The sequence below is a fragment of the Malus sylvestris genome, chromosome 17, assembly GCF_916048215.2.
Source record: "Malus sylvestris chromosome 17, drMalSylv7.2, whole genome shotgun sequence".
In the NCBI taxonomy this organism is placed as follows: Eukaryota; Viridiplantae; Streptophyta; class Magnoliopsida; order Rosales; family Rosaceae; genus Malus; species Malus sylvestris.
The window spans coordinates 6,532,874-6,559,630 of record NC_062276.1 but is presented as its reverse complement, the minus strand read 5'-3'; the positions used below and the strand labels follow the sequence as shown (position 1 = coordinate 6,559,630).

At 35.0% G+C, this 26,757-nt stretch overlaps 2 long non-coding RNA genes across 2 annotated transcripts; one reads left to right on the top strand and one right to left on the bottom strand.

The window, feature by feature from the left end:
• Positions 1-12,902: 12,902 nt before the first annotated feature.
• Positions 12,903-16,570, bottom strand: LOC126610065 (uncharacterized). The gene is made up of 4 exons (XR_007618361.1): positions 16,284-16,570; positions 13,468-15,348; positions 13,304-13,377; positions 12,903-13,210 (listed from the first exon to the last, which is right to left on the bottom strand). It is a non-coding gene; the product is annotated as an uncharacterized LOC126610065 (long non-coding RNA).
• Positions 16,571-21,292: 4,722 nt separating this feature from the next.
• On the top strand, positions 21,293-22,238 carry LOC126610063 (uncharacterized). Its single transcript, XR_007618359.1, has 2 exons — positions 21,293-21,473; positions 21,558-22,238. It is a non-coding gene; the product is annotated as an uncharacterized LOC126610063 (long non-coding RNA).
• The last annotated feature ends 4,519 nt before the right edge of the window (positions 22,239-26,757 follow it).

Below are 26,757 nucleotides of genomic sequence, written 5' to 3'. Positions count from 1 at the left end.
AGTAAATGAGCGATCTTATATTTGATTCTTGTTAAAGATGAATTTGAATCATATTATTACTGAGTCATTATGAGTTTTATCCCACTCTACTTACCATAGTGTAACTAATATTGTTTGTTAAAAAAAATAAAAAATAAATTTAACAGTTTGAAAATTGAAAGGTAGGCAAACAAAATTGCACACAGGATTGCACGGTTTAGTCTGAGTTCCAATGATTGTATAACTTAGTTTGAAAAAACCATATAATTGCAGATATTTTTATCGAGGATAGTACTAGTTAACTTTTTTACGGTGCAAGACATTTTTTTTTCTTCGATCAGGTTAAAATTCTGACAAAATTTGTATCGAGGCTCATTGTTATATACCTTATCCTCAATATTGTACGTATTCTACTTTCTATCAATTAATATCATACTTTTCCCTCAAAAATTCTAATTGCAAGTCGTGAACCGGTGGTTAAAGTATCCTCCTCTAGTTCCGAAATCAAACTCATCTCTTAAGCTTAGTGTAGTTTAGGATAGTAATGAACAAAGTTTGGCTGCTAAACAGTTATCATGAGTATTTCATAAAAAGCCAATGTGGCTGCTCCTTGATTTGGCAATTGTTCAGTCATTTTATCTTTTCTAAAGAATTATTAAGTTTGAAAAGTCAATTTCTAGCAAATTCGTCGTCTTTTTTCTTTTAAGGAATTGCCGGCAACAGGATTCAAACTTTGACCTTGATCTAGCGAAGAAAATGATCATTACCAACTCAATCAATCTTCGTCGACAGAAAATCTCATTTTCATTAGTGGAAAATAAAGACTACACCAACCATTTCACTCAGCCGGTTTATGTATTCAATACTAAGTTAGAAATGGATAGGTACCAGTGTGGATTATTGTTCTGGATTTTGGATTGAGGTGAATTTGCTAAAGAATACTTGTTTAATGTATTCTAGGATTGAACAACTATCCAACTTTATTATGGCTAAAGGCCAAATATAAATTATTTATACGATTGTTCGATTGTTCTTCATTAATCTTGTAATGATTCAGCCATTTTTTCGAAAAAAAATGGTTTAATCCGGTTGTATGAGAAATGTTCGGTTGTGAGTGTCATACTACCTTAACATCAATCAACATGTTGTTATCAAGTCATTCATATACTAACACTATTAATTCGTTTTTATGAGAAAATTCTTAGGTGGGAGCGTCATACTATACATTGTAGTATTACAACGTCATTTGTATTCAAATACGTGTATCTATTACATTGTAATACATAATTAGTTAATAAAACTTGATTGTTACACCCAAAGGTCTTATTGATTTTATGTTTATGTACTTTCATATTAATTGATTGCTACTATTGACATTCCAATAAAGTCATCATACTCATCTCCAGTGAAAATACCGAGTTAGAAGTACATGATGCACTATCAAAAATTATATGTTGTCTGTTGAACCAACTTTAGTCAGACAAAGTAACTTTATCTGACGAAATAAAACATTATTTTGGGCAAAAATGGTTAACGTTTTGGTTTTTTTTAGAGATTTAAACTTCGTATAATAAAATAAAATAAAAATATCTTAGACCTGTTTGAAATCTTGTAAAATGTTTAACGACAAAATCCTTATTTAGCCTGTCGAAATTCTTAGTTTTCTTTGAAATGCTTGCCCTACCCATTACAATTCATACATTATTATGTTATTATTACTACTATTGTCAATCCACAAATTAACATGCGTGCATAAATACATTTTTACGCACATATTAATTGTGATTGACATGAACATAATTCCAACTTATGATGGAGTCATAAATATTATCGATCAATTTTTGCAGGCAATGAGGCGAGGACAAAGTTGGTTGAAAGCCAATCCTCCGTCAACGTCGTTTCATCATAATTCTTGCTCTTTCTTCAAGAGTGAGTAATTTCGTAATGCAATAGGGATACAGTGTACGAAACAAAGTAAATAAAATGATAAATAGTTGTCGTTTTCTTTGTTTAGTATATACCAAAAGCATGAGGTGAAATGCATGTATACATAAAGGGTAAAGTCCTATCTATTTTTCACCGCATGCAATCACTAGTGGGCGGCTACAAAGAATTGGAAATAAATTTATTCCACTTTCCTACCACATGATACATATTGTCTCGAAATCATGAAAAAGGAAACTTAATTTAATGAGATTCCTGGATGCCAATTTCATTTGGTTGAAAATTGATTGAGTAGGTATGGCCAGTAGTTGAGTATTGTGCTTCATGAAAAACGTTGGAAAAAAAGAAGTTACATGATCTTATAAGTAAGTTGATATGCTCTTCATTTTACAAAACCTCAGCTTTCTTAGTTTTTTAGTTTCTTTGTTGAAATTAGTAATCATTTTTATTTTCTTGAGCAAATTATGTTGAAGCATATGTACTCTTTCGTTGAAAATCGTGTGAAGTTAATTTTTTTATTTTATTTTTTATAATGAATTGTTTTACTACTAATTATGTCGATGATTTTGTATAAAATTGCCCACATATTAAATTGTTCAAGTAATTAAATCGAAGATAGTACTAATGTCGATTAGTAGTGGCTACGGTCTATGAAAATTTTGACATAATACTCTTTTTTTTTTTTTTTAAATATTTATCCACACATTGAAGGGAGTGGGTTAAACATCACAATGAACTTGTAATAATGTGATTCAAATTTACTTACAAGTAAAAAAGAATATTTTTAAACCGTAATATAAACGGTTAATACTCAATTTAAAAGGGTAAATGCACTTGCGAATCATTTGGAAAGTTAATCGATCGATTACATGCACAAGCCCCCAAAGATATGCTGATAAAGCGTCAATCCTGATGTTTAGGAGGGGCTTTATGAGTTGGGCAATTATGCCTCCACCCTCACTGGTGATGGTCCTCTCTCGTGACGGTCTACCCTGTCCTCCATTGTGTAATTTTTGAGGGGCTTGTCCCCTATTTTTTGTTTCCTATAAGGTATTATGGTGATGTTTAATTGCCTCTTCTTTCTAGTTCTTTGATGCTCCTTGTGTGATTATTAGGCAACACTTTTCTTCCCCGTTGAGGGACTGGGAGTCGAAGTGTGACTCCTGTTTGTATTTCACTTAGCTGATTTCAATATATTACTATCTTTCCCAAAAAAAAAAAAAAAAAAAAAAAAAAAAAACCATTTACCACCTATTGCAAAATCTCTGTCCTACCTCCTCATCTCTACTAATTAATAAAATTCTGTTTGTCAACCAAAAAATGGTGAAAAGATAAATTAGTCTTCCATCACACAAAAAAATGATGGGCAATAATGTAATTTCACAGGTCCAAATTTTACATTTTTTTATTAAAGCCTCACCTACATGTAATGTTAAAATACCTCCAATATTTATAAAAAAATAAAAATAAAAACAAAAACTTTACACTCCCCCATGTTCTCTCTCTCCCTCTCTCCTTCTCATTTTCTAAAAAAATGTGTAGACAAATGCTAGTTTTATTGAAAACGACGTGGGCCATCCGGCCATATACACTTCTTAAAAGGAAAAGTTTGTTTACCTAAAAAAGGAAAAGGTTTGTTGGATGCATAGACTCCTAATTGGGAAATTTATCTTCCTCTAATTAAAAAATGTTTGCACTTTGCAACAAACTATTAATTAAGACTCGAAGTGTGATTAATTGATTATAAATTCAATGATTTTAGGAATACGACGTATTTGTAATATTATATGGGACGAATCCTTAACATTATTTTTTTATATAACTTTTTACACATATTTTTGTGAGATTCATTTTATAATGTATTTTAACGAATTGATTTGTCTATCTTTTAGGTCTTCCCTAAAAAATCATGTCTATCAAAAGTCATCCAAATCTAAAACCATATGACCGTTATTTTAAAGGTTTAGGATTCTTTCTTGTAGAATCGTATTCATCTATTTTCTTCACTACAAATGAATGTTTTAATGATTTTCGATTTGTCTAATTTTTTGCAAGGATACTAGATGAATATGTTCTAAAAGATAGACGGTTTGAATCGTCAAAATACATTACATTACAAAGTGAGCCCAAAAAACGTGTGTTAAAAGTTGTGTAAAAAAATGGTGTCACAAATCTAGTACCATATATAAGATTAATATCATATAATTAATGTGTTACCATCGATAGTGGTATGTACATATATAACACGTTGATTAATATTTTAACTCGTTGATGTTTAGTTGTATATAATAGTCAACATTAATCGAACTTAACATAAAAATGTGGTTTCCGTAACACTACTCTTATAAATCAAGCCTCCAGCTAACCAAAACAACTAAACATTATATTTGAGTTGATCATAAGCTAAAAGTATTAGTATTTTGCTAAGCAAAAGATGACAAGTTGGGTTAGGAAACACAGGTGCTTTATATTATTGGGGGGAATAATTCAGGTACCTAATAGCACTATGTATCTGTGCGAACAAACTTACTAATGTTATGTTTTATTACCCACAACTTGCATTATGATATGTTGATTCGTACATGACTTAGTTCAAAGTTCATGTGAATTCGAACACAAGATTTGGATCGTCCCATTTCTTATTTGGACCTTATTGCAGTGACCCTAATGATGGTCTTTCTTAATAAATAATTGACAATATTCTTTGTAATAATGATGGACGCACAACAACACAGATTAATATATATAAATTATCCTAATATATACATAAACCTTCATGTATCTCAAGGGATGATACTTGAGTTTCGGAGGAATGCACATATCCTTTTTTTTTAATAATGTATATTTATCATATAAATTTTATAATCGGAATCGGTCAAATTTTTAATCTTCATTTGAAGATTATTTTTACAAAAAATCATTCGAATTGGAGATCGTTTAGATAGTCATCCAAATGTAGGAAACAAATCGACGATGTGAGTATCAACTAACATATCCATAATGACCCTTAATTTATTTGATACATTTGGATGACTACACTGTTAGGAGTACTAAGATCCAATGGTTATGAAATGGACAAGTGTCAAATGAGTATGAAGTTAGTTGAGTTGGTTATGTTGTGACTTAGAGTGTAAGCTACCAAAGGGATATTATAAATAGCTTGTAACAAATCATTGTAACTAATAAGAAAAGAATATTACAATTGAATAACTGATTTCTCTCTCTAAACTCTAATTCTTCTACTTCTCTCTCTGTCTTTCTTTCTTCATTCTTTCTTGTATCTGTATAATCCTCTTCTTCAAGAACCTATGATGGTTTACATGGTATCATCGCCCGAACAAGCGTAAAACGCTTGCCGGTTTTGTCGATCTTGGTTTCGATTGCTTCCGCTACTGTGATTGCTTTTTCTTTTGCTTTGGTTTTCTGGAATATTGGGTTATTGTTGATCGTGTTTCTGATATATTGGGGTGTTTTTTTTCTGAAAATCTTCGTCTGGTTCTTCACTCGTTAAAGGGTGCATACCAACTGTTTGTGATTTGGTGTCAGTCAAGATTCTTTGGAATTTCTCTACAATTTGCAACAATGGTAACAGCAGCTCAGTTACAGATCTTACAGTCTCCGATTACTTCGTTGATTTCGTCTGTTTCCAGTTCGGTTAATGTGAAATTGGACGAGACGAATTATTTGGCTTGGCATTTTCAGATGCAGCTCCTTCTTGAAGGCCATAGCATCATTGGTTTTGTTGATGGTTCAATGCCGTGTCCTGCTCAATTCAGTCAAGATTCCTCGGCTACTTCTGCAGTTTTGTCTGGTGATTCGTCTACACGGATTCCTTCTGATGACTACACTATATGGAAGATGCATGATAAGGCATTAATGCAATTGATCACTGCGACTCTATCTCCTGCTGCAGTTTCTTGTGTCATTGGAAGTACTAGCTCCAAAGAATTGTGGACTCGTCTTAAAGATCAATTTTCTACAGTCACAAGAACGAGTATTTTCCAACTCAAATCCGAACTTCAGACAATAAAGAAGGGTACTGATTCTGTCACATTATATTTGCAGAAAATTAAGGAAGCAAGAGATTTGTTGTCTGCTGCTGGTGTATTCTTTGATGATGATGACATTGTGATTCTTACACTAAATGGTTTGCCTGCTGAATTCAATACCATAAGGTCTGTGATCAGGGGTCGGGAGAGTGTGATAGCACTGAAAGATCTTCGATCTCAATTACTTGCTGAAGAAACTTTGCTTGAAAATTGTTCTCATTCACCTGTGTTGTCTGCATTAATGGCTCAAAGTAATGGTTTACCTTCCAAGAATCAGTCTTTTTCTGGGAATTATGGTAACAATAACCATGCTAGTCCGAATTCGACTGCATACAAGTCTTTCAATAATACCAAAGGCAGGAATCGGTTCACTCCTAACTTCAATCCCAAGTATGGCAATTACAAGAATTTTCATTCAAGTCCTGCTCCTGGAATCCTCGGTACTTCACCACCAAGATCAAACAATTATGGATTTCTGTCTCAACCTTGTCAAATCTGTGGGAAACACAATCATTTGGCATCAACATGTCGTTTTCGTAATACAAACTCTGTACAGGGTTGTCAAATTTGTGGAAAGAACAACCATTTTGCGGATACTTGCAGATTTCGCAACTCTGGTGCTCCTTCTGGTTGTACTATATGTGGAAATCAATATCACAGTGCAGACACATGTTTTCAAAAGAATTCTAATCCTCAACTCAATGCTCTACATGCTGCAACACCTAGTGGTCCATATTCTCCATTCACAGTGCCAGTGCCATCTGCACCATCCCAGCAACAAGTATGGCTTACTGATTCTGGTGCCAATAATCACATGACCTCAGATTTGAGTAATCTCTCCTTGGCAACTCCATATCCATCACATGAGACAATTCAGACAGCGAATGGTGAAGGTTTAGCAATATCTCATATTGGTTCTACACTTCTCAGAACTTCAAAGCAGCCTATTAAACTTACTTCAGTTCTTTATGTACCAAAATTGTCTCAAAATCTGTTGTCTGTGCATAGGATTTGTCTGGATAATAATTGTTGGTTGATTTTTGATGCGTTTTCTTTTTGGATTCAGGACAAAGCCACAGGGAGGATACTTTACAAAGGGCTGTGTAACAATGGATTGTACCCCATCATCTCTTCAACATCTCCTGCAGCAAGCTTCACAGGACATCCTGCAGCCTTTCTGGGAAAGCAAGTTCCTCACAGTATTTGGCATAAGAGATTAGGTCACCTTTCAAATTCAATAGTTTCTCAGGTTCTTACATCGTCAAATGTTTTCTGTGTTACTGATACAAACCCATCTCTGTGTCAGACCTGTTTAGAGGGCAAATTTAGCAAATTGCCATTTTCTTCTTCCCTAGTCAAGTCTGTCAAACCTTTTGATATTGTTCATAGTGATGTGTGGGGGCCTGCTCCGTGTATTTCTTTTGACGGTTTCAAATACTATGTCACTCTCATTGATCATTGTACCAAATATTCCTGGATTTTTCCTATCTGCAATAAAAGTGATGTTTTTGGAATCTTTAGGGCCTTTTACAATTTTATTCTAAATCAGTTTCAAGTCTCCATTAAAACTCTTCAAAGTGATGGTGGTGGTGAGTATGTTAGTAAGGCATTTCAAACATACTTATCTGATAAAGGCATCCATCATCAAGTGTCTTGTCCTCATACACCCGAACAAAATGGCATTGCCGAAAGGAAACACAGACACATCATTGAAACATCTATCACTTTGTTACAAACTGCATCTCTACCATCCCTATTTTGGTCAGTTGCTTGTCAAACTTCAGTGTACTTAATCAACAGGATGCCATCTCCTTCTTTACACAACCAGTCTCCATTCCAATTGCTGTATAATTCAAAACCTGAGATCCAACATCTGAAAGTTTTTGGCTGTTCTTGTTATCCTTGGTTAAAACCTTACACCAACACTAAACTAGACCCTAGAACAACCAAATGTGTATTTTTGGGGTATGCATCTAAGTATAAAGGGTATATCTGCTATGATGTGACTAAAAACAAAATCTATATATCTAGACATGTCATTTTTGATGAGACAAAGTTTCCTTATCGGTTTCTTCACACTACACATCACTCTACTTCTTCAACACTGCCATCAGTCATTCAAACCCCAAGTCCAGTTCCAGATCACAATAATGTTCTTGTGTTCCCACACCATAACCATCATATGAATTCCTCATCACATAATGTCATGCTAAATACTGTACCTATTCCAATCTCAGAAGGGTCTACTACCCATCCAGGGACAGTTTCAATCTCAGATACAGAATCTCCAGGTTGCAGTCAATCCATTGCTACATCACCAACACAGCCCTTGTCTTCCATACTCCATGTGGTACCTGAATTCCAACCTGACCAATTGCAAGTGGTTCTCTCCATACCTCCTGTTAACCTCCACCCCATGCAGACAAGATCTAAAAGTGGTATTATTAAGAAGATTGCTCTTCTTGCGGCTGTTCATGACAATGGAGGTGTTGACTTGACTCAAGTGGAACCTGCCACTTATAAATCTGCTTTAAAGACTCCAGTATGGTATGAGGCTATGCAAGAGGAGATTGCTGCTTTACACTCTCAGGGTACATGGTCTTTGGTTCCTCTACCAAAACATAAGAATTTAGTTGGTTCCAAATGGGTGTTTAAGATCAAAAAGAATGCTGATGGGTCAATTGGGAGGTATAAGGCCCGACTGGTCGCTCAAGGCTTTAATCAAGAAGAAGGGATTGACTATGGGGAAACCTTTAGTCCGGTTGTTAAACCAACAACAGTGCGGTTAGTCTTAGCTTTATCAGCACACTTTGGTTGGTCATTGCGACAGTTGGATGTGAAAAATGCGTTTCTTCATGGGATTTTGCATGAAGAGGTATACTTGGCCCAACCACCTGGTTTTGTTGATCTTCATCATGAGGACTATGTTTGCAGATTACATAAGTCTTTATACGGTTTGAAACAGGCACCTAGAGCCTGGAATGAGAGATTTACCTCCTTTCTACCATCTTTGGGGTTCACATCTACTTATACTGATCCTTCTTTGTTTGTGAAACTGGTTGACAATTATGTGGTCATTTTACTTCTGTATGTGGATGACATTATTATTACTGGCAGTGCAACTACAGCAATCACTGAGGTTATTCAGTCACTTGCTAAGGAATTTGATATTAAAGATTTGGGCCCTTTACATTATTTTCTAGGGATTCAAATCTTGCAAAAGAAGGATGGCCTGTTTCTTTCTCAAGATAAGTATGTTACAGATTTGTTAACTAAGTCTGAAATGCTGCTGTCTAAACCATGTGCCACTCCCTGTTTGCCATATAACCGATTGCTCAAAGATGATGGGAAACCTTTTAATAATCCGACTCTTTATAGAAGTTTAGTTGGAGCTTTACACTACTTGACATTTACTCGACCTGACATCGCTTTTGCAGTACATCAGGTTTGTCAGTTTATGCAGCACCCTATGGACTCTCATTTCATGGCAGTTAAACGGATCCTTCGGTACTTAAGAGCTACTCAAGGTTGTGGTATTCATTATGTCAAGGGTTCCCTGGATATTACTGCATATAGTGATGCAGACTGGGCTGGCGATCCTAATGATCGCCGGTCAACCACTGGAATGGTTGTATTTTTGGGCTCTAATCCTATTTCGTGGTCATCCAAGAAGCAAAATACTGTCTCTCGTTCCTCCACAGAAGCTGAATATCGGGCTCTATCCACTACAGCTGCTGAACTTGATTGGATCAACCAATTGTTGGCTTTTCTGCATATTCCAGTTATAGAAAAGCCGGTCCTCTTTTGTGACAATTTATCTGCTATAGCACTGACTTTAAATCCAGTTCAACATCAGCGAACGAAACACATAGAGGTTGATGTGCATTTTGTTCGTGAGAGGGTCGCAACACAGCAATTGCAGGTTCATTTTGTGTCTTCAGCCGAGCAGTTTGCTGACATACTGACAAAAGGCTTGTCTGCTCCTCTCTTTCAGACTCATTGTGACAATCTCAGGCTCAAATTCTCTGCCCCTGAGCTTGAGGGGGGATGTTAGGAGTACTAAGATCCAATGGTTATGAAATGGACAAGTGTCAAATGAGTATGAAGTTAGTTGAGTTGGTTATGTTGTGACTTAGAGTGTAAGCTACCAAAGGGTTATTATAAATAGCTTGTAACAAATCATTGTAACTAATAAGAAAAGAATATTACAATTGAATAACTGATTTCTCTCTCTAAACTCTAATTCTTCTACTTCTCTCTCTGTCTTTCTTTCTTCATTCTTTCTTGTATCTGTATAATCCTCTTCTTCAAGAACCTATGATGGTTTACATACACGATGTTCAATTCGAATGATATTTTCATGGGGATTTCAAATAAAAATTAAGAAACTAAACTGTTCCAATTATAGAGTTTATACGATAGATATACACTATTTGCAAAAGGTAGAATACATCCATTCTTCCGAAGAATGCAAGTATTATTCTATATTATATTGCTGGTAAATTGGGACGATTAATGGCATAGTTGCATTAGTTTAATTAAGTTTGGCTTTGTCAAAATTCGAACTTCTACGAGCCTTTAGGACTTTAATATGTTTATTCAACTTGGCTACCCTTTGAATTTTGAACCCTAGTATGAATTTAGGTTAGTTGATCCACAATTATAGTCTCGAGCAAGATTACTTATCAAGCTTTTCGATCGTATACATTCCGTGAAAGATGATGCACATGCAATGCAATTTCATAATCCAGGCTTGTACTATCCCACATGGCTTAATTGAAATTAAACAAGAGCTAATCAAGAGCATCTTTTATGTAAAAATGTAATATAGTAATGCTCAAGTACTAACTAGTTAATAAGGTAATACAATGTTAATAAATAGTTAGGTCCATTCTTAAACCCTATATCATGACCCGAATAGTTTATTTTTTAGGTCCTTGTGTTGAATCATTGTAGTAAAAGATTCACTCAAATCGAAAATTATTTAGTTACCTAATTCTCATAGAAATAGATATATGAACAAGTGATTAGCATTGTTGCCCTATTTACAAGTGAATTGTATAAAGTATGATCTGATATCGTTAATCATAGATTATATATGCAAATAATTAGATAAATTGAAAATCATTAACGACAAATTGTAGTCAACCAAATAGATGAATACGATACTCCAAGGAACATTAAGATGACCACCATTAAATCTAACAATCATATGTATGGTTTTCGATTTGGGTACCTAAAAGATACATAATTGGGATCGTTGAAATACAATACTTAGTATGCCATGAGGGTTCTACTAGATCTCGGCACCCTATGGAAGTCGGAAAATATGTGGGGAAGGTTTGTAGGATGACCCTATGGCCATTTGGTATTGGACTTGAATGCCTCCAAACTATTCGACGAAATGTCTCTTCAGCATAATTTGACAAATCTTGGCAAGTGATGCATGCTCGGTAGGCCTTGGAAGCACACATTGGTAGGCGATGCTCAACATGTCTCGGCATCGGGCTTGGGAAGCCATCGACATATCTAGGCACAATGATGACATATGCCTATTAAGTGCTCGATTAAATGCCTTTGTGCAAAAAATTGGATAACTTTTACATGCTATGTTTGGATTTTTTACACTATGACCCCATAAGGCTAGAGTCTTAGATCTGTTACGGCTTATAAGCGTGTCCCTTAAATAAGCTTAGTTGAGTGTACGTGTGTGTGTGTGTGTGTGTGTAAAATAAGAATACCAATTAGGTATTACCATAATGAGGAATGCTACAAACCTTCTCACTTATACTTTCTCGTTCTACCTTCTTAGCTCTCATTCTTATTCTGGATTGTTGCTTGATGATAAGGGAACCCCATGCATTTGCTCTGAGAAATTCTACATTGTAGATCACCCTTTTAAGATAATGTGTGAAAATATTCACTAAATCTGAAATTATTTAGTCATCTAATGATTATCTAATAAATAGATGAACCATGAGAAACTTAAACATTGAAATTTCTAATTTGATTGATTTTTGCAAAGTTAATCTTTAAACGGTGATCTAAAAAGTAAATGGTTCGAACTCAACAACATTGAAGAATGAGAAAGAGAGCCAACAAAATAAAACAAGAAGATTTAAGCGAAAGGTTTGCTAGCATTCCCCTTATCCAATTATACCTTCTACACATGGTATGCACGCATTCTTTACCCAATTTTTTTTTTAAAGCTAGGTATACACATTACACACGCAAAACACATGGTTGTTTTTCCACCCAGAGACGGAAATTTATTCTTCTGATTAACTTCACAGTTAAATGATGACAAAAAATAAATAATTATCTAAATGACCTTATTTGGAAGAAAGAGACTTGCACCAGCGTCCTGCCTATCTTGTCCAAATCCAATGTGATTTATTCATTGGATTTATTTGGTTTCATTCAAAATAAGTGTAATGTGTTTCATTAGAAAATGACCATAAAATCGTCATTGTGGACATTCACTTCCCTGTGTTATTTTGTTATCTTTTTATCTTGACCCAACTTGCTTCATTTCTTTGGTTGTTAAATAATCATATAAAGCTATTTCGTTATCTGCCTATATATACTTCTTATTCGTTGTAATGCAAGCAGGACGAATACACTTCCGAACGAAGTTTATAAAATATCAACTTGTCCTTGCAATATTCGTTTTCTGTCATCTCACAATTTAATATTAATTTTCGTATCAATATTATAAAACATTATAAAGAAAAAGGATTGTGATTTTCACACATCCTTAATTACCTTTCCCACACCCCTTCTTATTTTTTAATACTTAATTGATATCTTACTATTTACTCTTCTATATATACCCTTTTTACTTTTTGACCATTGGAATTTTAGAATACTTTTGTTATTTTATTTTAAACTTGTTTTTTTTTTCTAACACTCAACCGTATATGCCCATTTGTAACTCAAGCTCTACTGCCTAATCTGAGAGATCCCAAAACAAGTATAAAACACCTATTATATAAATAAAAATAAAACGATTACCTAATGATATAGCATATATGCATAAGTTACATGAATTGTACAAAATACTAGTAAGCAATCCACATACACTTTAATCCCCATAATAGTAACCTCATGCCCCAAAAAATACATCAGATATCATTACAAGCTTTAACATTCTGCCTACACTATGTTTGGCCTTTAATCTTGTGTTCAAAAGGAGATGTCAATATTACCAAAAAGATAGGAAACCCATGCACTCCAACCTACAAGAAAATAAAAACATGTCAACAAAAGGAAAGAAAATTACAAACTTAATTAGTATTTTTATGGGGAAAAATCAACAAAAATATATGTACCTTAATGTGTTCTTTACACATCTAAGCTATTATTAACAAAAAGTTTCTTTGGCAAATCATTATGCTCATCACACCTATAAACAATGAACATTAAGTTATACGTATATATAAATAATCATGACCATAGTAGACAATATTAAAAGATAAATAAAAAAATGACATACCCGTCGAGCACGTTTCTGAGCCTTCTCCACTATTTCAAACTTTGAAGGACCACGCTTTGTAGAGCTTGATTCTTTTCTATTTTTAGAACCCATTGGACGACCTTTGTGAGGTTTAACATTAGGCTCAAGAGTTAATGGAAGAGAAGTATCAATAAATTCACAAAGTTGCCTTTTGGTATCCTCTTTTTGAGTAAGAGGCAACTTTTCATACTTATCTTTAAACTCCAATAGAAGGCCGCTTATTTGATCTTGTTCATTGTCCAAGCTTACATGACGATCATTGACAAACAATCTTCTATCAATCCTCCATTGTGGATGTATGTCATTTAGTTGCAAGACTTCAATATTCATCTCTCTAATCATGTGAGCACAAGGAAGACCCATTGTCTTGAGAAAATGACCCTTACATTGAGATGGAAGATCAGAAGAACTTGAGGCTTCATATTGATTATATAATTCATTCAATGCAAATCTAGATACATGAGTAACAACCTCTTTGAAGAAGGGAAGTCGAAACTTGTGTGAAACTCTAACTTTTTCACTTGAAAGTTGAGTTTTGATTTCTTGAAATTGATTTCAATAGCAAGGCATATTTTTTCTTTTACCTCGCGAAGACCTCCAGTTGAAACTTGAAGATATTTTTTTAGCGTTGCATGTGCACCTTCGGCTCTTGAAGTAACACGGTTACCAAAGTGGGTAACTTTCTCTGACCATGCACTTACAAACTTTTCTTTATATGAAAGCCAAGTACCAAGAATATATTTCAAAACAAATTTCTTCTCCTCGTACTTAACTTCAAAACGACTCCAAGCTTCATTGAATGATGTTTCATTAGGAGATTGGATTAAAATTGTCCAAGTAGAAATGAAATCAATCCAATCAACTTCTTCCTCAAAATGAGCTTTATAAATTTGCAAGTATATTTTTCTCAATATGCCACACGCACAAAAGATTGGAAGTACTCGGAAAGACAATGTGTATAGCATTCATTAATGCCAACTCCCTATCCGTTATAATCACCATAGGATGATTATCAACTCCCAAAATCTTACTAAACATTTTTAGAGCCCACACATAATCCTCTTCTTTCTCATTTTGCATGAAAACAAAACAAGAATAAAAGGATGTGTTGAAACTTGAAACTCCTATGATATCCAATAATGGCATCTTATACTTGTTGGTCCTATATGTGCAATCCATCACAAAAACATATGGGTAGCTCTTGGTCAACTCTATAGACAAGGGATGAGCAAAGATCAAATGAGTCAAGTGGCCTTCATGATCATACTCAATGTTATAAGTGAAACCACCTTCACCAAGTTCTTCTAATAATGCTTGAATAACTGGACGCCCAGCCAGACTTTCCTTCACAATCTTAGCTCTTAGATTATAGATGTTTCGAGAAACTACTTGAAGATGAGGATTGCCTTGCCGAAGCGAAGATAGAATTTGGCGTGGTGGTATACCAGCCTTGCTCATTTCTTTAATTCGTAAAATTTCCTCTTGTGAAAATTGACGACAAGAAGGATGTCCACACATGTCATTTGAAAGTTCATGGTTATGCAATAAACTTTTTATCTCTAGCTTCCAAAATTCTTCACATTTCTTTTTACGCCCCCTGACTTCAAATGGACAATTTATGAGGCAAGATCCTGATTTTTTTTTTTCTTTCATCTAGTGAAGTTTTAGAGGCTTGATAATCCCCACCTCTATCACAACCAATAGCAACATATGTATTTGTCTTAGATCTTCTAATAACGGTTGCAAACCCTTGCATTAATGCTATCTTACGAACTTCCCCGATGAGGTCTTCTCGACTTTCAAAACATTTCGCCAACAAAGAGAGCATTTTATCGGGCTCATCAATCGTTTGTTGACTTCCTATATATCACAAACCAACACATTTATATATGTAGAATATATACTTTTTATCAATGGGCTAGACATTTAAGTATCAAATTTATACCAAAGCATTGTATGCATTATATCAAGTTTACACCAAAACATGGAGCCTAGGTAAAACCACAACAATTAAACCTAATTCCAATTTTTTCCCCAAAACCAACACAAATCAATATTCTCTATTATTTCCGTTTTTATGAGTACAGAGTTGACACCAGTTTTTGTTTTGGGCAAAAGTACATTTTTGCTCCAGTTTTTATAAACCCCAACACAAACCACTAGTTAAAGTACATTTTTGCTCCAGTTTTTATGAGGAATAGGTAATTTTTTGCTCCATTCGAAGTTCAAGTGTTTGGATTACAGAGTTGACACCGAGATTTTGTTTTGGGCAAAAGACACAAGAATTTAAGTTAGAGATTTCAAACAAAAAATATATATTAATAATACTTTTTATCTCGTGTGTTCATTTTCAATCTAACGGTTCTTATCTAGATGTGTAAATAGCATGTGTACCGTGTACATGAGAGAAAAATCAGTTATAGGGCATTGCCCGGTGCATTCACGTAAGCATGGTAGTTTTTAATCTTTTGCTCCTTAGTCTCTGAGCATTGCCTAATTTTTCGTTATTCTTGTAAAAAAAATTCTGATGTCAAAAACATTTACAAACTTAGTTTCGTGATTTTCTGTTTACTTGACGCATTTTTCTAAATTTCTTCCCCTAGATTCAGTTACTTCATTGTTACATGATCCATTTATCTTAAACCAACAGTATTCATTCATTCAATGAACATTTGAACCACAAATTAGGGAAAGAAAAAACTAAACCTAAAAAACAAATTGAGGCAAGAAGAGAACAAAAACCCTAAATTCCAAAATCAATCTTAATAATTTGAGAAAATACTTTAGAAACTTACCATCAAAAGTGTTAAGAGGAGGAATGCATTCTGAAATTTCTTCCATGCCATCCTCCTTGCATGCCATATCCAATATCTTCTGCAACTCAATGTCCATCTGGAGCTCTTCATCTGTTATTATCAGGTCATCCATTGTGGTTTTTCACAAGAAGTAATAAAGAGGACAGGGGAACGGAAAGAGAATAAGCAGTGGAAATTTCAGAATAGGTCTCGTTGGGCTCGACGGAGGGAGTGGGAGGCTCCGAAGAAGCAGTGGAAATATTTACGACGGCGAGGGAATCGGGCCACGAGAGGTGTTTGGGTTTGGGGAAAAAGCGGGAGGTGTCTAGGTTTGGGGAAGAAGCGGGAGAAGAATGGGGGAGTGGGGGAGATTCATTCCAAGTAAATCAAAAATAAAAAACAACTTTTAAAAGTCAAAAAGTAAAAATGGTATATATGGAAGAGTAAATAGTAAGATATCAATTAAGTATTAAAAAATAAGAAGGGGTGTGGGAAAGATAATTAAGGGTGTGTGAAAATCACAACCCAAAAAAAAAAATATGAGTTTATAAAAAATCTGTTAAAATTCTATTTTTTAAAGAGTAATGTTATTCATACCATGTATTTATATCACATTTATATATCAGCTTAGGTGACATCTGATGTGGACAACAACATCATTTGAAAAATTTGCAAAATCCAAGGAAAGGAATGAGAAATACTCCTCGTATACCACAATCATAATTTAATTAATTAGTTTTTCTTAATTATTAGTTTATTAAATAATGAACTAAATTTAAAAATGTAATTAATTCAAATGATGTAGCTGTCCACATCAAATGTCACCTAAGATGGTTTGAAAATGTGGTACAAAAACATGATATGAATAACATTACTCTTTTTTAAAAAGGGGTAAATCTCCAAAATGGTCCCTGAGATTTGCATAACTCATCACTTTGGTCCCTGAGATTCCAAATCGATAAAAGTGGCACCATCCATCATTTTGGTCCTTCCGTTAAAAACTCCGTTAAGTGTCCCATAGCTCTTGGCAGGAAGTTTGGCAATTTTCAAAGCTTCTTAACTCAATCGTTTCTTAACCAAATTTAACTCATAATATATCAAAATGAAGATAGGAAAGTGTAGAATAAGATTATACCTATTTTGAAGCCTAATGGTTGCCGGAGATTGCTGGAAAATAGCCTCAAAGTTGACTGGTTCGAGTGAAAACTTGAAAACTCGTCGGAAATTGAGTAAACTTTAAACGTTCATAACTTCTCCAATACTCAACGAAATCAAGTAACTCAAAAACGAAAATCATACTTCTCGACGAGATGAAGAGAATAGTACATTTTTCGATGGCTAACTCAATGTGTTTTGGCCAAAACAACGGTTCGAAAGTGGCTAACTTGAGACCAAAACAGCCACTTTCAAGCCGTTTTTCGGCCAAACCACAGCGAGTTAGCCGTAAAAAAAAGTATCATTCTCTTCATCTCGTTGAGAAGTGTGATTTTTGTTTTGAATCACTTGATTTCGTTGAGTATTGAAGAAGTTATGAACGTTTAAAGTTTACCCAGTTTCCGGCAAGTTTTCAAGTTTTCACTCGGACCAGTCAACTTTGAGGCCATTTTCTGGCAATCTCCGGCAACCATTGGGCTTTGAAATAGGTATAATCTTATTCTACACTTTCCTATCGTCATTTGATATATTATGGGTCGAATTTAGTTAAGAAACGATTGAATTACGAAGCTTTGAAAATTGTCCAAACTTCCGGCCAAGAGCTCCTGGACACTTAACAAAGTTTTTAACGGAATGACCAAAATGATGGATGGTGGATAATCTTAGGGATCACTTTTATCGATTTGGAATCTCAGAGACCAAAATGATGAGTTATGCAAATCTCAGGAACCATTTTGGTGATTTATCTTTTCAAAAAGTATCCTTTGAAATTTCTCTTTTTAAGTATTATCTAAAATGAATCAGATGGCACTGGCAGGCACAGCAAACAAAGCACCAAAGCTTCTTCTGGTTCTGGAGCACCACGGTACGTGTGGGATAAATAGAATCATTGTTAAAATGTGCCTTCCATGCACAGGTTGTGGACAGGAACGAGAAGTGAAGACAGTGCGCGTGGCGATTAGGTTCTGAGGAATGACAATGAGTTGATAATTGGCTGCATGCCCATTCAGCCATGTGTTTTGGTCGTGCAAAAAAAGTATTGTGAAATTGAAAAATGACCATTTTCATTTTCCAATTTTGGTCACAAGCCACATCCACATTATTTGCTCCTAAATTTTTGGGAAACTTCTCAAATTTCCATGGTAGAAGTCGTTTGTTCAACTCTCCATCTCCAAATGGTCGATAGACTCTCAAATACCACTCCCCAATTCCCCTAGTTTTGGTTTTATAATCCATGGCCTAGCCCGTGGGGCACTCAACAACAAAGTTAATATAACATATTTGCCCTCGCGGCTGATGGCTTTTGGGAGTGGCTCTACCTATAAAACAATGTGTGTTTACATATAAATGGATCAGAGAATACATTTCTTTAACACGTTTACGATCCAATTATTAATCTGTGGTTATATTTAATTTAAGATGATGATTGAAAAGCTGGCTAGAAAGAGTTAATAAAGAAATCCATGGTCTACAAACTCATGTGTTACGTAACTAGATGAGTACCATACATTATCAATTAAACATAAGGGCAGTTGGCCTGTTAGGTTGGATTCCAATAAATTGGAATCACAATATTTGGGAATATTTGACTTCAATATGGATGAGTTTAATTGATGAGTACATGTAAGATTGTAAAAGACACTGGTCGTTAGTTCGGTTGCGGGTTGGCGCTTAGCGTTTAGGTGTTTGGGCGAAGGACGAAGCGGACTAGGAAGATTTAAGCAAATTTATTATAACGTATAAATAAATGCCTAATTATACTTATGAAGTATATAATTTCATTGGAATACATAAATCATCATACCCCTTATGTCTTGGGCAACACACGTGCTACAATGGCTAGGACAAAGAGTTGCGATGCCGCGAGGGTGAGCTAACTCCAAAAACCCGTCCTTAGTTTTGGATTGTAGTTTGCAACATGCCTACATGAAGCTGAAATCACTAGTAATCGTCGGTCAGTCATACGACGATTTTGTTCCCGAGCCTCGTACACTCTGTTCGTATTACAAAATAAAACGACATATATATTATAAAGTACTAGAACCTAATAAAACCTCATTAACACAACAAGAATTTTAAATACTAAAATTTGAGATGTCTCACTCGTAAATTAAAAACCTCAATTAACACAACAAGAACCAATGATGGCAATAACCTCAATTAATTCTAGATGAACTAATAATCATGTGCCATGACTCAAAAGAAAGATATATAAGAAAAGAGGGTATATTGTTAGAAAGGTAACTTGACTGGGGATAAGTTCTTGTTACCGATTGAAGGAATTTGATGATTATAGACGAAATAATTCTTATTAAAAATTACTCTATAAAAATCACTTATGCAAAAAATTAATAAAAAATAACATCTTTAATAATTGAAATGTATAAAAAATGGCGGATACAATAAAAATATACAAATTGTTTCTTTATTTGCTACAATTAATTGGCCAAACAACCTTATGTTAAATAAATTTTTAAATAATAATTACAGAATAATTTCTTAATATGAACCGTTTTAATTATATATAAAAATTTCATAAAATTAGTAATAAAATGTCTTGAAGAGTAGCTCCTCAATTTTGAAGATATAAACTCTTCTTTATTGTTAACCCATACCTTGCCATTGCGGAAAGTAAACGAGGAGGAGGGGATGGACACGAGAACGTCGAGGAAAAAGTGGTGTACGTATTTCTGAAACACAATGACACGTGTAGGACGCAGAAGAAAAGGTCGGAAAATGTGGCATCCATGCAAATGCGAGTAGCTTGCAACAACCCATGAACCCCACGAGAACAGCGCGTGACCACCACGTTTCCTCTGATCTCCGGAATGTCAGACTCCACCCACGTTACGTGGAAAAACGTCACCTGCTTTATCTCTCTCCATCACAATTTTAACTCCTAAATTTCAGGAGGCCTTTTTGCAATACCGCCATCGAATCTGTGGGCGCTTCTCAAACCTAATTGCCTTTGTTTCATTTGTTTATTTACTGTTATTTTTATTTGTGGAATATGTTCTTTTTGTGTCTTCGTGTTTAAATTAACGTGAAGCAACTGCAAAAGTATAATCTCATTGTTTATTAGTTCATAATCTAGCTTAACATTATTGTGTGCCATATAGAATCTAAGCACACAATATTTGGTTTTGTTGAATACAAAACTTCTAGTTACATATTAGAAAAACATGTTGACTGTGCTGATTGAAGCAAGGTTCAATGCATTCAACTTATCTGGTTCATACATGCATGTGTTGCTATTGGACTTTTGTATGAAAATTGTGTGGTTCTAAGTCGTTTGGTATAAAGGATCGATGTAACTGGAACAAATCATTCTACAAAATTCAAGAATATCAAAGGTAGATGGGAACTATTTTTCATTTTGAGGAGATTATAAGAGGATTAGATACAATAAAAACTTCTTCCTTGTTATTCTTTTATTTTAGGGATGATTGGAATATATAAGGTTTATTTCTCGAACAATCATGCTCCTTTTGATCACAATTTTTTCATTTCTTCCTTCAACATACTTTAAAGGGTAAATCTCAGTTTATTACTCTCAAGTTTTGTGGTTTTCAACATTTGATATATGAAGTTTTTTTCGTCCAAGAGTCATACCTAAAGTGTTAATTTTGGGACGGTCTCATACATCCGTTAGTCTGACTGTTAAGTCTTCCGTTAACTGATGAGGCGTCCATATGGATAATGAATGGGCACCACGTGTCATTAAGGGGTCCATGTGAAAATTAAAAATTCAAGTTGGCCCCAGTTGGACATTAAAAAATAATAAAAATTTAAAATTAAAATTAATTCTTTTTTCTGGGCTATCTCCTACTCTTCCCCCCCCCCCCCCCCGAGTCCCAACACTCCCTCCTTCCCTCCCTCATTTCTCTCCTCTCCACCCACCCAACCCTAAATTCAATTAATTCTCCCAACTCCCACTTCGATGGCCATCGTCCCCTCCTCTACCTCTAGTTCCCACTTTAATTAATTCTTGCTTTCAATTATTCTTCTCTACACGAAGACACCCAAATCTTGCAGGTACTCTCTCTCTCCTCCTCGATCTATCTCTCTCTACCTCTATGATTTTTAATTTTTTTTCTTCCATTTTTTGTGAATTTGAAGGAAGTTCAGAATCAAATCTCCGCTAAGAACAAGTGGATTTGCAGGACGTCAGGGTCTCCAAGCTAGATATGGGTAGGGGTTCGATTCGGGAGTGCCTAACGATATGAATTCTGGGTTGGATTCGGGAAGATCCACGTCGGTGTTGGATTTCGAGCGAAGGGTTGGAGGCCTCGACCGAATCCAGAGGAGGAAGGTAAAGATATGCCGCCTTGGGCTTGGCATGTTGGAGGATTGGGCTCCATGAATAACTCATGCGGCGACATCTCTTGGCTGAGGTTGGGTTTTGGGGTGTGGAGGATGGGGTTAGGTTTTTGGATGAGGATGATGAGGGTTTGGAGCAGGAGGTTGTTGGGGATTTGCAATTAAGGGTGGGCAAATTGGCCCTAGCCCTGTGGGGCGAGCCGATTCCATGTGGTTCGAGGCGGGTCTGAAATTTGTAAAGACAAAACGGGGCGGGCCGGGGCAAGGATCTCAAAATTATAGGAGCGGGGCGGGTGCAAAGGCTTGAGAAAACGAGGGCCCGCTGGACCCGTTTCTCCCAATTCTCACAAAAATATATGTTGTGGCCCCGTGTACCTTTGTACTACATTGTTTTCTCGAGTGGTAGTACAATTATACTTCATTGTTTTCTTTCTTTATTTCAATTTTTTTTATTTTATTTTTTAGCTGGGGCCTCGTGTACATCAGTCTCCATCATAACTCTCTCTCACTTCTTCCTCACCTTCTCACTAGAAAGAAATCAAACTTGAATCTCATCAGTCACTTCTCTCACCATTTGGCACCATTGTTTCGAGACCATCGTTGTCACTGTCAACAACCATGTCGTCGTTGTTGAAGAAGATCACCCTCAAGAGCTCGAATGGCGAGTCGTTCAAGGTCGAAGAGGTGGTGGCGTTGGAATCGCAGACCATCAAGCACATGATCGAGGACGATTGCGCCGACAACGGCATGTCGACGCCGCCAATCTCGATGAGAAGATCTCCGAGTACGATCTCAAGGCCTGGGATCAGAAGTTGGTTTGATTCTAGGGTTTCAGAATTTGGGGATTCGGTTGGGTTAAGGTTTTTTTGATTTGGGAATTGGGGTCAATTGTGTTGTTTTAGGGCCTAGAGTTATTAATTTAGGGGTTTTCTATGATGGTGGATTGAATGGCGAGCAGCCAGCGTCATCTTACTCAAAAGTTGACAAGCAAGGGAAATCGGACGGAAAAAGGGTTTGGGTGGGGGGAAAAAAATAGAGGGTCTAGTTCCAGTGATCAGATTTGCAATACCCGGCCTGGCCCATGCCCACCCCTATTTGCAATGGTGAAGACAGAAGTTCGAAATGGGGATGGGGATGGGAAAAACCCGCAGTTTTTTTTTTCTTTATTTTTTTTTTTTTTTTTAAGTTTTAATTTATTATTATTTTATTATTATTATTTTAATTTTTTTTAGTTTTAATTTTTTATTATTTTTTAATGTCCAAGTGGGGCAGCTTGAATTTTTAATTTCCACATGGACCCTTTAATGACACGTGACGCCTAATCATTGTCCACATGGGTGCCACATCATCAATTAACGGAAGATTTAACAGTCAGACTAACGGATATATGAGACCGTCCCAAAATTAACACTTTAGGTATAACTTTGGGACGAAAAAAACTTCATGTACCAAATGTTGAAAACCACAAAACTTAAGGGTAGTAAACTGAGATTCACCCTACTTTAAAAATAGATACTTATCCATTTCAATCTAATCCTTCAAACCCAACAAGGCTTTAAGATTTAGGAATTTTTATTTGTTATACGAAAATGAATCCAATCTATAAGTTAAGTATAGGCTCAAGTTCCCCTCTCACCCTTTTTATTTAGAAAATTTTACATTAATATAGCAAGTATTTACAAAATTTCTATTAAATTCTGGTCTTCCTTCATATTATGTTTTCTCACTCAATTTTATGTCTAAAACTATGTCGAGTTGCATATTTTTGTTTGTACGATAGTGAGTGTTATTATGAATACAACAGGTAAAGAAAATATTAAACGCGGGCCACAAAATTAGAGTTTTTAAAGTTTTCGCTCTGTCCTAGCATGTTGAAATTTGTAAGTGTTTGAGTTGAACCTTCACTTAGTCTCAAAGTGGAAAGAACTTCCTTTTTGTTCATAATTGTTGGCCTCCATCTATGCTAAAAGGGAGTGAGACTATAGGCATCCATAGCACATTGAGAATAAATAGCTGTGAAAAGAGCTTAGTAAGTGTTTGGTAAAATATAGTGCTAAAAGTGTTTTTAGCAAAAAAAAAAAAAAAAGGATGGAATAGTTATGATTACTAATATGAAAGTTTCATTAATTAGTATTGTTCATCTGCCTTCAGTGAAAAAAAACACATTTTTGAGAATTAGGTGTATAGCTACTTCTGCTTTTTGCTGTTTTGGACCCAAAATTTTGAATAAGAAAGCACTTTTTTTTTCACTTAATAAACACAATTAAGGGTTCTTAACTTTTTAAAGAAGTTGCTTTAAAAAAAATTAAGCAATCCCAAACCAAAACACTGAATTATGAGTAAAAAAATTTGCAAAGACCCCTTGAAAGTACCAAAGAAACGCCACTAACATGTAGATAATTTGAGTTTTATATTGTACCCAAACGGACTGAATTTCTTGACCCAAGGGGCAAAGAAATAACAAGCATGAATTTGATTCGGATGGGTTCCTCGAAGTTGGAAGATTTGGAATATGGTCTCTTCTATTCCAAAATTATCAAGCAAATATCTGCAAGCTTAACAAGGACGAGTCCAATCTATTTTGGCTTGAATATACACAAACATATGTATATGCACACATGGTTTTTCTACTTTGCGGTTAATCACATTATTTAAATGCGGACATGTAGTCAATATGTGGTCAGTATGTATTATTAGAGTTTACACTCTCGAATTTGACGTAGATAATTCAGAGTGGTGTTTTAACGGGATGATTCACGAGTTATTTCTATAAGGACTAAGAAGTTTGAAAGTAAATAAAAGAAAGTTTGAAAGTAAATAAAAGAAATCAACCATTGTTTCCATCACCCGAGCTCTCCACAAATTAGCTGCTTGGGGAGAGCTCGATCGATTGTTTTTAAATAACGTTATGTAAGTTGACAGATGGAGAATTAAAGTCCTGGCACAATTTTTATCCACTTCTTAACCAAAATCACTACGAAGAGTGGACTTCCACACATAATCCTAAAAGTTGCAAATTAATTAATTTCATTTCCTTGTTTTGAAATGGTTTCCCATGTTTGGTTTGGATTAGAGCTTTTTGTTTGTTTTGTCAAATTGGTTCACACAATCAAACTGTCAGGGTCGGTTTGATTTGGTTTTGTTTTGTTTTTTGGTTCATCTTGGCTTTGGCTCTTTTTGTACATGTTTTCAGTACACCCACGATCTCGAGTGCTAAGCATTCTACTTTTCTGGCATTTTCAATTTTAATGTTTGCTTAGTTTTTTATCGGTTACCTGTTCGTTTCTAACGTCTATTGAATATGGTGGGTGCGAAAGATGATTCTCTTCAAGCTATTTGTGTGAGACTGAATGAAAGTAATTACACTCATTTGACAAATGTTATGAAGATTTTTTTGATGAAAAATCAATGTGTGGTTATGTACATGAAGATGTTACCGTTCCATCAGATATTAAGAGCAACTCTGCTCCCATTAATTGCCAAGGAAATTAGGCAATCGAATCCACTAAAACTCAAAAAATCCTCTCCATCCCAAGCCCAAAATGTCAGGCTATTCGTGAGCCCATCCATTTCGTATCAAGCAATCATGCAATCTCTACTCTTGTGTGTGCTTTAGTATATGTATGTGATGTAAAGTTGACGTCATTTACGTTATAATTTTTTTTTGCGTCAGGCACATCTACTTTACACGTGCTTGACGGCAATTCAGCCGACGAAGACCCAAGCGTTGGGTCCCGTGCACTCACCCCAACTGTCGTTAGATTGCAATAGTATGGGTTGTTGGATTACCAAAAAAAAAAAAAAATGTAATCCAACTATCCATATTAGTTAGGTGAGAACAAAATATTAAAATATTAAAAATTCCAAGATCATAACACGTGACACTGTAGAATTGATTAAACATCTAATCGAAAATCAAACCACACAGATTGTAATTTCAGAGAATAACACGTAGTGCTACATAATTGATTGAACATTTAATCAAAAATCAAACCACAAAAATTGTAATTCTTGGAGAATAACACGTGGCGTGATAGGATTGGTTAAAAATCTTATCTGAAATTAAGCATAAAATTATTTTTTTATTAACGTTTATAAAAAGTTCAATACCAATTGCCCTGACTATTCATTTTTGAAGCACAGATACATTCGGATAATTACTATTCATTAAAATAATAATTACCTTTGCATAATTAGTTGTGCAATTATGGTCTGAGTGAGGTAGAATTGCTCTAAGGAGAAAAACTATGTTGAGTTGCTAGATTCTTGGCGGATGAACAATTCTAAAATTATTTATTTGGATCAACAATTCTGTTGACATGCAACTTGCAAAATTTTCTACGTCTAAAAAAGTTTGGGATTGTTTAGCAATGTTGTATATGAAATCTAAATTTACTAGACGATACCAATTAGAGACTGACAATAAAAGTATTCAAAACTTTTATCACATAATGACTGGCCTTTTGAATCCTGTAGGACTTAGCTCTATTCATCTTTATTGTACATATAGAGAAGACCAACCCTTGTTCAATTTCTAATGGCTCGACATGTAAGATGTATATGTATATAATTACCATATTATAGACCATAGGTATGCCATTGAGCCACAAAAGATAAGAACAACTTTGCAACTATAAAGATGAAACGAGAAGAATACCTTCAGCACCAGATGAAGAAGATGAAGTCATGAAAGCCTTTCAAACAGTTTACCTTCTCCTCTTTAGCAATAAAACTAGTGCTCTCAAAGAATAGGTCTTTGAATTGAAACGAGCAGGAGAATTGCAAGAGCAGTGACTAGTGTTTATATACTGAATGTTTTCCTTACTGACCTCCTATTAAAATCAGCATAGGACTCAACTATCCAGTTCATATTAACATGTGAATATACACAATCCGAGCACATATTTAAGTCCTCAAAACTCAAACTATCATTAGTACTATCAATCCTACAAGAATTAGGATTACTCAAAGCTTATTAACAAGACTTTTCCATATCTAA